Below are 13,193 nucleotides of genomic sequence, written 5' to 3' on the forward strand. Positions count from 1 at the left end.
TGTGGAAGTGTTGATGTATTTTTTAAAAATCTGTATTCTATTAAGCAAAATAAAACTAAAAATTTTGTCCCTATTTACATTGTAAGTAAATACCTAGAGGAGTCTAATTAAATGGCCAGAGATTATAAACAGGACTGTTTACAAGTAGAAGACATGAGACTACTTAAGTAATAAACACTTTCCCAAGCTGTTAAAATCAGAACTTTATAGGAGTAGAGTTAACTTAACCATGTGTGTGTGTGTATATATATGTATATATTTATATTAGTGATAAAAGAGAAAGTTAATAATTATAATGACTGTAACTAATATTTATGGGTCAATGCAGTTGCAGAGCAATCATGCATTACACCCATAATGCCTATAAAATATGAAAGATAATAGAAAATAATTGAAAAAGTAAATCAATCAAACAATTAATACATTCAGGGATTTAAGAAAACGCAAAAAAAAAAAAAAAAAATCACTTTTTAGTCACAATCCAGATGACTTCAACTGGGGCCAACCACCCAGACTGAAGGCAAAAAACGACAAGAGGTTCTCTGTTTCTGTAATGATCAATATATGCTAAGTAATTTAAATCTAAACCAATATAGGCGAAATATAAATCAAATATAGTAATTAAAAAGTTAAGAAATTTTAGAATCAAAAGTAAAGCACATATATATATTTATATATAAAGCACATATATTTAATCTTATTTTAATCATTAAATTACGTTCTCTGTTGGGTCAATGATGATTAATATATACTTACATTTATAATTTACTTATATTTTCTTACTTTTGATTCTAAAATTTCTTAACTTTTTAATTACTATATTTGATTTATATTTGGCCTATATTGGTTTATATTTGGTTTAGATTTAAATTACTTAGCATATATTGATCATTACAGAAACACAGAACCTCTTGTCGTTTTTTGCCTTCAGTCCGGGTGGTTGGCCCCAGTTGGAAGTCATCTGAATTGTAAAAAAAAAGTATTTTTTTTTTTTTTTTCGCGTTTTCTTAAATCCCTGAATGTATTATTTGATTGATTTACTTTTTCTCTTATTTTCTATTATCTTTAATATTTTATATGTGTGTGTATGTATAGAGAGAGAGAGAGAGAGAGAGAGAGAGAGAGAGAGAGAGAGAGAGAGCTTGCAAAACACATTAGTCATCTCTCTCTCGCTTTTGCAACCTGCAAGATTTTATATTACAGAGGTTTAACAAATGGTAATAATGAACGTTATTGAGCTAAAAATTTCACTTGATAATGTTGCAAAAATTTTGAAGACCAGGACTCTTGCTTTCCTGACAAAAACTATAATGGAATTCTTTTCGATATACAAAAGACTAGGGGGCACTGTAAATATCCAAATGCTGAAATATGTCTCTCTTGGAAGATTCTCAACTTTGCAGACCGTGGAATAATAGAATATGGTCGTTAAAAATTAAAGAATCTGTCACTGTGCTGGAAATATATATTCATATATATGTATTTATTTGATCTTGAAATAAAAAAAACCATAAAAGATTAGAAGGGCCTTTGTTTTGATCTCTCTTTATGGGGAGTTATATTCGTAGTTAGAAACTATGTGCCGACTGGGCCAGCCAGGTGGGTAAAGTGCCTGTCTAGCAACCCAAAGGTTGCGGGTTTGAATCCCACCTTGGGCTTGGATAAAAGTACTGCAAAAACCTTTGGAAGTGCATTATGGCCACAGAAGCCGATGCGCCAACAACTACAAAAAAAAAAAAAAAGCTATGTGACATTGCATGTATATTGGCTCAGACATACTAATATAAATCTCGTGGATCTGCCCATAAGCAGCAATGCATTAGAAGCCAGTGTGTAGGCAGTGATCAGAGGACTTTCAATATGAGATCATAGTTGGATGCCACATCAGTAACCTTGTGTGCTACTGTGACTTGAATGAACATCCCAGAAGCCACTGTGACGATATTCAAAGATGGAAGACTATAGGTGATAAACTCAATAAAAAAGGGTCTGGATAGCCTTACAACTCATAGAACATGTTCAACAAACCATAAGAAGGGTAGTGGAGCAGTTCCAAGAGGCCACGTGATCATCTGTCAGTATGTCAGCCATCCATTACTGCATGGTTTTTGGTGGTAGGGTTTGCACATAAGTCCTGTATTACATTTATCAATATAAAATGGCATTTGGAGTGTTGTCGTTCCTAATATTCAGTGATGTTACAGATTATGGAGTGACAAATCACTATGTAGTGCATCCTGTCAGTGTGTATCATCTCGGCCATGACATTTTGTGGAGGCAGTCTGATAGTATGGGACTGTCTCATCTGGTTCAAACTTTATCCATTTGTAGTAACTGAAGTTCATTACTTACTTGGCCAGTTTAGACAATTATGTGTTACCTACACTGTGGCAGTACTATGAAAATAGACCATGTCAATGACCATCTCATAGACCATGAAAATAGACCCTGCCTAATCCATGTGTTTGTCTTCTTATCTAACAGTCTGATTCCCAATATAATTCGTTCCATTCTTCGCTGTGAGAATGTTTCTGGTCCATAAAGATTTTAAAAACAACATTTTGGAATTCAAAAGTACATCACCAAGGGTGTCAAGGCTAATACTCAAGATTTCTAAGAGGTACAAGCTGCTGGGGACTGAGGGCCATTTGTATTGTTGTGCTGTCATGCTGGAGGGTTTGGTCTTTTCCTCTTCATGCTGACCAGGTGTCTTGAAGAGAACCACTGTACACGTTCGTTGCATGTCAATACAGTACAGCACAACACTGTTTCTTGTTGTACAGCAAGGCGACTAAGTATACAAGACTGGTTTGGTTTATAAATGATGTGAAAATGTTGGACTGGCCAGCTCAGAGTCCAAGACCTCACTCTAGTGAGTAGTGAGACCAGTTACATCACTGAATTAGGCTGCAACAAAAATAGCCTTCTTCTAAACCAACTCTGGCAGATGATTTGCAGGAAGTATGATCAAGTCCAGCCAGCATCTGCTAGAAGTTGCTAGGAAGTATGCCCAGGAGTGTTTGATACTGTCATACAGACCAAAAGTGGCCCTACTCTGTATTACATTTTTGAATTAAAACCCTGTTTTACAACTACCTGTATGTAGTTGAATACATTTGCTCTATAGTGTAGATACCTTGAAACCTTGTTTGGTTTCAAAATAAACATGATGAAAATTATGATTAGTCTCTAGAAAGTTTTTTTTTTTTCTAACCTACATTAAGAATATTTTTTTTTCTGTTAGATATTAAGATAATTTCTTTTATCTATTTGAATAACCAAACTTGTAACTTAAAACAAACCAGCACTATTTCAAGTTATTTTTTTAATTTAGACAAAAAAAAAAAAAAAAAAAAAAAAAAACACTAGAATCCCCCTCCCAAAAAGTACAACGATGCAGCTTTTAATTTAGCTGTCATTAAGTGTGTTTTATGATAATTTGTTTTTGATTGGCCAGTTTATATTATATTATACATATTCGTGTGAATGCAGGAAATATTTGCCAAAAGGTGGTTTGTTGAACTCCAGGAAAATTGAATTTCATTTCAATAACTATAAATTATTTCAAGGGTTTATGTTAGTTAGCACAAAGCCTTTTATATCTCTCAAAAATGTTTTATGAACAAATTGTGTTTTCTTTGTAATAAATTTGTAGTGACAAATGATGCAAGGAAGCATCTTAATAGCATCACCCCCAAAGAAAACAAACAAACAAACAAAAAAAAAAACACTGCCCATCCCCTCTAATGGTTTGTCTAATCCCTCAATTTATTTATTAAGGATTATACAGATATAAATATAAAAAAAAAAAAAGTCCCCTCTAAAAATTTACCTAATCATGGAAGTTTGTTCCAACAATCCCTCTGGCTGAAAGCAAATTTTCACACATCAATTCTTAAATTTATATTCACCTATGTATGTCACTCAAGAAAGTAAAGATGCCATTGACATTTAGTCTACGCAACCCATTTAAAGCCTTAAGTACTGTGATCAGGTCTCCATCCTAAACTGAGGTTTTCAGACCTGTACATAGTCTTCAGGGTGCAGCTTTTTCATTTTTTTATACAGTGGGATAATCACCTCCTTGTCCTTGCTGGAAAATTCCTGTATATCATTGATGAACCCAGATATGCAGCTGTAGATTATAGCTGCCCAGCAGCCTATTTGCACTGCTCAGAGAACTTCACTGTGCTGTGCAATTACCAATGGGTGTTTCTCATTCTCCACTACCTTGAGTGTGACATCACCCAGTTGGTATGTTATTCTGGGATTGCTACCTGTATGCAATACCTTGTATTTTTCAGTGTTAAATGTCAATTGTTACTTCTCAGTCAATTTCTCTAAGTCTTGTTACATTAGCATACCTGAATCTTGTTGCTAACAGTAAACAGGCTATTGTGCTCCATAAAATTTATAGAGGTTCATATTATGACACAGTTGATAGAACACAAGCATGCATTCTTTTCAAAAGCTAGTAGTTTATACACTTCATTCCTGATGATAATGCTGGAACATGAATTCATGTGTAACATGAATGTGCTGTGTTAATTATGGCAGAATGTTCAAGTATGTGCATAGCGTTATATTGCTTAAAAGAATTCACTTCCCATGGTTAACTGCTGCAGTATTTTATTGGTTGCAGTGAAAGCAGTTACATTGAGGTCATAAACTCCTCTGGGTGCAGTGGCTAGTCTGGGTAGAATTAAAAAAAAAAAAATTATAAATTTAAATAAATTTATAATAATTTATAAAGAATTTTATTTAACCAACAAAAATTAATTTTGTTGGTTAAATAAAATTCTCATATCTGAGGCATGTATGTGTAGCTTTGTTAGAGCGGTTCCAAAGGATTTTTCCAAACTTGCCTTGTGTGTGTATGTTGAGCATCTCTGCAAAGCCATGTTATGTTAGTTTGTGTGTAGTGATGTGTTGTGTGCCTGTTCTCTTTAGCAACCAGTCAGTAGAAGTCACCTGGAAATCTGTTGGCTGGTTCCCATCCTTACCACAGGGAGGCTGGCCATCTTCTGTACAAAATTAAGACATGGTCTTTTGGTTTGGTTTTCTACCATAACCCTGGTTACAGTGAGAGAGCCCTGTAAGGAAAGGAAGAGGGAAAATAGTAGTAATTAGGGGTAGACAGGTATGCTGGGGGGAGTGGATCATTGCATAAATGCAATGTGAAAGGAAGGACTTTGATAGGGAAAATATCAAATATGTATGTGTAGCTTTGTTAGAGCAGTTCCAAAGGATTTTTCCAAACTTGCCTTGTGTCTGTATGTTGAGCATCTCTGCAAAGCCATGTTATGTTAGTTTGTGTGTAGTGATGTGTTGTGTGCCTGTTCTCTTTAGCAACCAGTCAGTAGAAGTCACCTGGAAATCTGTTGGCTGGTTCCCATCCTTACCACAGGGAGGCTGGCCATCTTCTGTACAAAATTAAGACATGGTCTTTTGGTTTGGTTTTCTACCATAACCCTGGTTACAGTGAGAGAGCCCTGTAAGGAAAAGAAGAGGGAAAATAGTAGTAATTAGGGGTAGACAGGTATGCTGGGGGGAGTGGATCATTGCATAAATGCAATGTGAAAGGAAGGACTTTGATAGGGAAAATATCAAATATGATATTTTCGTATGTGCTTGCGTTTAATGATAGTGGCTTGATACAGTTTTAGGGAATAATAGAATGTTGGAGAATGGTTGTGGTGGTACTATGCAGAGCACTATGCTCCACATGTGCTGTTTAACAGTCTTTGCTATTGCAGGTATAAGCAGTATTATACTACTTGCTGTATGTCAGTTGTGTATGCCATCAGGACCTCTGAGGCATGGTGGGGGGGGGAAGATATGCATCAGGTACTGCCAGATCTGGTCTAAAACCATTACTCCCAATAAAACCACGCTGAAGTTGTTTTTTAAGCCGTAGGTTGCATATGAGTCATTTTGTTCCTCCCCTCCACTCTGATTCACCTACATCATTATTCTCTCTGTAGTTCAGCACTTTCCAATGTATCCCTATTGAAGAAATGTTTTGAATAGGATGAAAGTGTTTCAGACTTATCAGTACTTTGTATATGATTTCACACAACTGATGGTGCATTAAAGTTCCCTCTCCATTGCTTTAAAATCCTAACTCTAGGAATGGCTATTGTGTTGTGCAAACAAGTGATGAAAGACTACTACAGATAGGAAGGAGTTTGATGTGCCAATTTGAACACCGCCGTCTACTGTTAGGCCAAAATTGATTCTATATTCTCATGCTTTAATTGCTTCACAGCTTGATAAAGTGTTTATTATTTTCTTTGAAGCCATTTTATGTTTCCTGTAGGAAATTAGTGACATCTCTGATGTGATTGCTGTTGTAAGTGAAGAATTTACAAGGTGTCTCTAATGAGTTTTAGGTGTTTTTTTTTTTTTTTAACACTACTACTAGTGCCATATATTGGCCACTATTGAAACTATTCACTATCAAGTCTGAATTGGCTCTATGCTGAGTTTAATCAGTGTGCACAAAGGCATTCTACTGTAAAATTGAATTTAACTTGATGCAGTAAAATCATGTCATTGCAAATTCTAGGGCCAAGTAGAGCGTGGTGATAAAGATGGAAAAAGAACAACTGAAACAGTTGCAGTGGTGAATGCAGCTTATGGACGTGAAGCACTATCTATCCCAGTCTCATATAGACTTCACCATCAAAAAAAGTTTAGCAGCTGTTAACGGAAGCCCATTGCCTGTCCGTCCAAATGATAACAGACTGACTTCATGCCAACAAGGATACCGTGCATTCAATTTTTGTTGAAGATGTGGGGGGGAAGGAAAATGTGCTTGCACTTTGTACCGCATGCATTGACAGTGGAACAGTAGGAGAAACAAGTTGCTGCATGTTGAGATTTTATTGAGATGGCAGACAGCGATTCAGACTTTTTTTTAAAATTCATAACTGATGATGAATCCTGGTGTGCAAACCCCAAAAAAAAAATCAGCTGCGTGGGTTGGAGAAAATTTGCCGAGGCTGAAGAAACTGGTTCCAGAAGTCTCCAACCAAAACGACATTGGTTATTTATTTATTTTTTTGGTTGGCAAGGAATTGTGCACAAAATTTTTATCATAGGTACATACAGTCAACTCTGAATTTTACAGAGGACTGATGAACAGATGGTTGAAAAGAATTCAATGTGTTAGGCCAGATGAAGCTTTTTCTTGTCTTGCTTCGTGACAATGCACCTTCACACAACACAACCACCATTAAGCAGTTTCTTGAACAGAAGGGCATTACAGTGCTCTACCATCCCCTGATTTTTACAGATTTGGCACCTGATGATTATTTTCTGTTCCCCAAAGAGAAATCCCACTTGACAGGCATAATTTTTAACAGTGTTACAGAGATCCAAACCAGTGTGATGAAAACATGATTCCACAAGATCAGTTTCTCAGAGCCATCCAGAAGCTGTGAAAAGAAGTGTATCGAGCTAAGAGGGGATGTACTTTGAAGATTAAATGGTAATAACATTTTTTCCTTGAGGTTTCGATGTTTTATGAATGTAGCCCTAAAACTTTTTAGAGACACACCTTGTATATTTAGAACCCATAAACTTACCCAATTACATTATAAGCAAAGGCCAAATTTGCTTTCTTTTAGATTATCATTTATTTCATTTTATGCGAGTTTCGAAAAGTCCTTTCTTCGAGGCACTTGAATAAGAGAATGAGATTTCAGCAAAAAATGTATTTATGTTGCATTATTAACCTTCTCTAAGTTGGGATGTAAAGGAAATATGTAACCAGTTAGGTTATGAATTAAGAAAAATAACTTTTAATTAACACTGTTTTAGTTTTACATTTTTACAGTTCTTTGTGGTATTATTGACTAAGGGGAAAAAATTGAGAAGCTGCATTATGTTGTTGGTTAAAGGATTAAATCTCACTTTGTGTGACCCTTTCACATGAAACACATGTGAGTAGGTTATGTGAAGCCTTTAGTTACATGCATCTGGTTTTGTTAATTCTTATTATAAACTTTTACTGTAATTTATAAATCCTAAAAAGCTTACATATTTTAAGTAGAGGCTCATAATTTAATTTAACAGTTGCATATTTATGCAATATCATTTCTAATATGATAGGTATAAACTGTAGATATTGCATATTTTGTGGATCATGTACTTGGTTATTCAACATTCAAATAAGTGTTAGTGAAAGTATTACTCTTTATTAACTGCTTAACATGTGATAAACCAAGGCCAGTTAAGTAAAAGCAAAATGTTACACTAGCTATTCTGAAGCAAGGACAAAATAATTGGCCTTGGCTGAAACCAGTGTGCTTAGCTTACTCATAAACTAGTGTGTAGTTACTGGTTAAAATTACCTTTTTATTTAAGTTTATTCAATAATATTTTAAAATTTTATCATTCACATTTGACAATAACTTGTATGTGATTTCACAGCTGCCAGTGGGTTAAAGTAAATTTGTTTATTCGTTGACAGGAAGCCATAGTACTAAAAAAAAGTAGGTTAAGGACTAACAACAGCACAGAAAATTGTTAGTAGGGTATACATTAGTGAGACTGATGTAATATTGAGTAAAATTATTTGTTTGGAATGGGACATTATGTGGTTATTCATTACAATGAATTAAGTTGGGGAAACACTATGAAACCATACGTTAATGTTAAGAGTAAATTTTGATTAAAACGGTTACCACGTCAATCCCAATAAACACAAAAGGCAATGTTTCAAGATTCTGCTCAATCTCATTGACTCCTGAAGACCATTGGGATGTGACTGATTCACAGGATAGTGAAATACAAATGAGGTTTGGTAGCGTTTCCTCACCTTAATACAAAACTTATAAATCAGAGGTTCCCGAAGTATGAAGTGTACCTATCTCTTGGGGAAACACTTGGGAATTTGGGGGTGGGGGATAGGAAACACTTTTTTAACGAAATATGGACAAACTGTCCCACTAATCCAGGTAAAAAAGCATATTTTATTATTTATAAAAGTATGTATACAGTACTGACAGCTAAATTTTATGTCGCGTGTTTATTTGCACTTGTTATGTAGGCATGTGAAATTAGGGGGGTACAAAGTATAAAAGTTTGGAAATTTATAAAGAAAAGGTGTAAATAAAAATAAGGATACAAAAATGGATGGCTAAATCACAAAAGAACAACAGAAATTAAACAAAGTAATTAACAAAATAAATTTTTTTTTGCAGCGTTTGTATTAATAGTTTATTTCCTTTATATATTTTGCTTCATCAAAGTTTCCGCAAGTCATGAGAGGACTGATTGACAGTTAATATAGAATTCAGAAAGTGCCAGCAAGTTTGTCTTTATCCAGTTTAATTTTGGTCTAGTTATGGATTTTGTATGTCTACATCTTTTGGCATTTACAAATAAATTAAGTTGAAAATGCCAGTTGCAGCACTTGTTGCACATCTTGACAAATGTCCTAAGATTTGTGGATTGGGCTTTATCTAAAATGGATTGTACAGTAAATTCAATGTTATTTAAAATTTAAATTCAGTGAAAGGAACTATGTTTTAAAATTTAATCATCTTAAAGAAGTATTCAATGTCAGAAGTTTTTTAAGTTGGGTTACAAAGCTGCAACTCCATATTGAAGCTGTATAAATTGCAAATACTGTGTGAGTAAAAGTAATTTGTTTTTTCTTGTCTCCAGTGTATATTAACTCTTATTTAAGAAGCTAAATTGCTTTATGCAGTTTTACTATTAGTATATTAGTACATTGTGCATAGGGTGATCTCTATACTTGTGCTACTCAAAGTGTGGTCCCCAGATCGGTGCCGGTCCACAACAGATTGGAAATAAAAGGAATTGGTCCTTCACTACAGATAGTTTGAGTAGTGCTGCTCTGTATGACACTCCTAACTCTCTTTTACCTGTCACAGATGAAATCAGTTGTTCACTAATGAATGGGATGAACATGAAGTTTTATTTTAAGTAGATTTATAGATGTTTAGATTTGTCAGGTTTAACAAATAAATTTACTTAGATGCATAGGCAGCTTGTTAACCACAATTTAATGTCATCTGTGTATGTTTTTTTAGATTGTTCATTTAGAAATAGGAAAACAGTGTTCTAAAGAGTTCTCCCCCTCCTTTTTGATTGTAGAGTTTTTATGAATATCAGAATATGACCTTTAGTTTTAAGTTTTCCAAAAAACCAAGCAAGATACAAAGGTTAATATGGTCAAATTTCAAGGAAATTTCTTTGTAGTAATGTCAGTTTGTAAATACAATAGTTTTGTTATAGGCAATAAAAAACACAATTGTGTGTTTAAACATATATATATATATATATATATATATATCTTACCTTGGCACTATTTAAAATTCTAGTTCAGTTAGAGATAAATTAGATAGCAACTATCTGAAAGCCCTCTTATATATTTGCTTTGTAACCCTTAACATCTTGCTTGTAATATTTCTAGAGATATCTACTTATAGTAATAATGAATTATAGAAAAATACTATACCATGTGATTTAAGTTTATAGTTTGTTTGTATATTAACAGAGAAAGAAGCCGACCGGGTAAAGTACCTGCCCGGCAACCCAAAGGTCGCGGGTTCGATTCCCGCCTCGGGCTTGGATCAAAGTACTGCAAAAACCTTGGGAGGTGCAATATGGCCACAGAAGCCGATGCGCCAACAACTACCAAATCAATCAAATCAAACAGAGAAAGAAAAATACAAGTTTGAAACCCAAAACAGTTGATATTGCTAAACCGGTTGTCTATATTCTGAATTTTCTATTTGAAATTTTGTAACCAGGCCAAAACAGTAAATAATAGAAATATTAAATGCATGTGTTACACGTTGCACAGAGTTAATTGCTTAAAAACAAAGAATAGATCAAATGGTTAATGTATGTTAAAGTGATTATGATACCTGTTTACAGAGGTTCTAATTCTAAATTTGGTTTTAGAAAGAAATAACTTAAACCTATAAATAAGAGCAAGCAAACTATGAACTTAGTAAATTTCATTTACCTAAACTCAAATAACCTAATTATATTTAACATGGAAACATTACTATAAATAATACCAGGCTGGGGAATATACTTAAATTACATTTTATTAGTAAAATCCTAAAATGCATACAACCCTTGCTCCCAAGATGTTTAGATGTAATTCCCATGACAGATAGTAAAGACTAAGTACAAACTATCCAGATTAACACTATATTTAAAGATAAAAATTTCAGATAAAATATAGCTATTTAAATGCTCTCTTTGGGTTCACTTAGTCAGTGGACAGAACAAGGAATGTGTTAAAATTCGGAAATGCCAACATTGAAGAGTAGAAGGTTGTGTCCAGTTTATTTGCTCTTCCATACTGGAGATCCTTAATGCATTTTGCATTTCTGTATACAGACCTTAAACCTTCCATTCAACTTCTTAACATAAACTCCATTGCATCCAGTATATTAGATTGGACATCTTGGGTTACAAGTAGATTTCTGAAAGTGTTTTATCAAATTCGACACAGATCAAGATCCCAATGAAAGAAGGTAGACATGCCATCATATCTGGCTAGTTTGTTTGAGCTTATACATCTGTGGAAGTTGTAAACTGCTGGTAGAACTGGTAGAGGTTCTCTAGCCTGAAACTCTAGATGACAAGAAAGTTATTCACACTTGACAACTCCAGAATCTCAGAATTCTACTTTTTTGGGTTTTTTTCTTTGAACCACATCGTGAAGGGATCTTAGAACTTCATTGTACAACTCTATTGATTCACACTTGTGCCTCTGGAGCACCTTCATGGTGGATAACAACCTCATAGTAAGAAAAAAATGCTAGTGGTGTGCCCTTTGTTTTGCTATGCTTATGCTTGGCATGCACTAAACATTGCTTATTGCACTCCTAAATTTTGAAATACAGTGAGATGCAAAAACATGTTTTCATTAACGTGCCTTCTGTTATTGTCAGCTGAGAGTAATAGACCTATAGCAGTCTGTTAGTCACATTTACCAAATTTTACAGGAATCAATAAAAACTGAATAGATCGAGTCAGAATAAAGATATCTAATTACATTATTTATAAGAAGATAAATTTGCCAATTGTTTTTATTTTACTTTTGAGTGTTTGCTAAAATATGTTTACAATAATTGGGTTTGATATTTATTGACTTTTAATGTCAGTGGACAATAACAGGCTTCTGTAAACGAATGAACAGCTTACTGCTGGAGGTAAGAATGAGATGTGTCTAAGCATGTTATACTTTGTCATCTCAATGTTGAACAGCAAGCATAATCTGGATGCTTTGAATAGACCTCAATGTTAACCTTTTGAAACAAGTCAGTGTATATAGCTTTTTATTAAAGCTACCTATACTTGATGAATGAAGTATTTAATTGTCTAGTGACTAAAGAATGTATACAGCAAAATAAAATTTAATGGGAATTTGATGAAATGTTATACATGAATTCAATTTGCTATTTAATTCAACAAGACACATTAATTAATAAATGAATACAAAGTAGCTTTGAAGTACTTCAACTTTAAGTGCGTGTTTAAGTATATTGTGTCTGTAAGTTGCATGTATTATGGGGTCAGGTTGCCTGTTTGCTGAAAATCACATGAGTTTTGAGGCGGAGGAAACCATCCAACCCTCATCTGAGACTGACTAACACAGTCATGTTGTGTAAAAGCCCATAAAAATTCCTTGCATCATTGATAGGATTCGAACCCAGGCATTTTTCACTTAGTGTGGGGAAGATGTTGATTAAATCCACTATGCTATTGAGTACTCAACGTTAGATAAATCTTTTGTTGCTTGTAGTATCTTAGAAGAATTAAATATGATAAATATGTGCCATTAATTCCTTTAAAAATGGATAAGATCAAATCATTTTTCACTAATGATACTTTAGGATTAATCATAGCATACATATAAAAGAACCAAATTTGATACCAACTATAAATTAAATTATTGTATCTATATTACAGCCAGACTGTCTTATAGATAAGTAAAGACAAGGGATGTGTATATATACATAAATTAAATGCTAACTTAACAGGAAAAAACAACTGCTTGTATGAGGCCAAAAATATTACTAATAATGTTATTAATAACTATAATAATAATATGACCAAAAGCATAATCAGAAAATATGGGGGCCTCTTTCAAGAGCCAGCACCCTGTTTCCCAATACCTAAAATTATTAGGTCACACA

Source organism: Mastigoproctus giganteus, chromosome 3 (assembly GCF_048544385.1).
Source record: "Mastigoproctus giganteus isolate SK-2022 chromosome 3, ASM4854438v1, whole genome shotgun sequence".
NCBI lineage: Eukaryota > Metazoa > Arthropoda > Arachnida > Uropygi > Thelyphonidae > Mastigoproctus > Mastigoproctus giganteus.